General features: G+C 43.0%; 1 long non-coding RNA gene across 1 annotated transcript; it reads left to right on the top strand.

Annotated features, from left to right (window-relative positions):
* Positions 1-203: 203 nt before the first annotated feature.
* On the top strand, positions 204-1,270 carry LOC125521355 (uncharacterized). The gene is made up of 2 exons (XR_007289213.2): positions 204-492; positions 966-1,270. It is a non-coding gene; the product is annotated as an uncharacterized LOC125521355 (long non-coding RNA).
* The last annotated feature ends 213 nt before the right edge of the window (positions 1,271-1,483 follow it).

The following is a 1,483-nucleotide window of genomic DNA, read 5'->3' as shown; positions in this document are numbered from 1 at the left end:
CAGTGTTCGAACCTCAAGGGTCTGCCGGAACCCGAAATCCGACAGTAGGGTATTATCTCCATCAAGAGGGCCCGAACCTGGGTAAACATCGTGTCCCCTGCCTCCTGTTACCATCCGTCTTAGACGCACAGTTCGAGACCCCCTACCCGAGATCCGCCGGTTTTGACACCAACAGTTAGCTGAGTGAATGTTTTTAAAAGCAGTTCATTTTGTGAAATGATTTCATCCACAGGTTAAAGTTGTCAAATTTTCCAATAGAAAGAGGTGGGAAAAGAAACAAAACCGAACTATATCCATCCATCCCCTCGTCCGACACAGAACGCCACAGCTCCTACTTGAAGACCGATCGGCGGCGAGGACGGCAGCAGATGGCCGAGCGACGCGGCCACATCTGGACGGCGAGCAGGAACCATCGGCAAGCTGGAGAGCATCTACCACCGACCAACCGGCCTTCAAGCTCCAGCGGCATCCATCTGCCGCAGATCTCTTCAGGTATGGATCCATCTTGCTTTCTCTTCTCGTATTCAGATCTGGTGCTAATGGAGAATTAATCCAGTATAGTTTGGTGTACGAGATGCCCATAGAAATTTCCCGTATTTGATTCCCTAGTCCAGTCCCAATCCCTAATCTTTTTCTTTGAGGAAAGGGCCTAAAAATTAGACACTCTAATTAGAATCAGCATCACTTTTCCCAATCTGGAGTGAATTGTAAAGAACAATGCCGGAGCCAACCCATGAGTGCAACCTGGGCAAGACTAACTTTAACTCACTGTGAGCTGCCATTTGCCCGTGGAAATATTGCTTCTAACCCATACATAATCCCATTGCTACTCTTTGCATATATATAACCTATACATCTTAATTATGTAACAAGTAACAATACATATTTTACCATCTCACTAGTCCCATTATTTGTCTTAATAATTAATTTCTTGTCCCACTAATAGTACAATTTAGTTTCTTTAGATGGATGATCAAGGCAGGATGATAGACTTTGGAAGTCAAGGACTTGATGACCATGAATTCAGTCAAAGGACTACAATACCACATCCAAATATTGGTCACCATCAGGACAGTGGTTGTTGTCCGTGCTAGAAGCTGTTGGAGGGGGTCCTTCTTTGGTTAGCCAACCACAAACAGAAGATGAGATATATGCATATGCTGTGTATTTTGATCTCCATAATCGGTTGATAATGACATATATAGAGGAGAGATGCCTACAGCCATGTGTGTAACGGCTAGTTGCTTCAAATTAAAATATTATTTCTTTATGTTTCCTATGTGTGTTCCCATCCTGTGAACCAAACGGCATTCAATTTTCTTTTCCTATGGTTGAGCACTTCATAGGATTTAGGATGCATGCACCTCATTTCCTATACTTTTCCTATGCCTACGTAATTCCTATCCTATGAACCAAAGGTAACCTTATGGTTTTGTTGGTGCTAAATATATAACTAAATATCCAATCTGTATGTGAAGTAGGT

The sequence above is a fragment of the Triticum urartu genome, chromosome 7A, assembly GCF_056163025.1.
Source record: "Triticum urartu cultivar PI428250 chromosome 7A, HENAU_Tu73, whole genome shotgun sequence".
In the NCBI taxonomy this organism is placed as follows: domain Eukaryota; kingdom Viridiplantae; phylum Streptophyta; class Magnoliopsida; order Poales; family Poaceae; genus Triticum; species Triticum urartu.
This window is presented reverse-complemented; position numbering and strand designations above follow the sequence as displayed.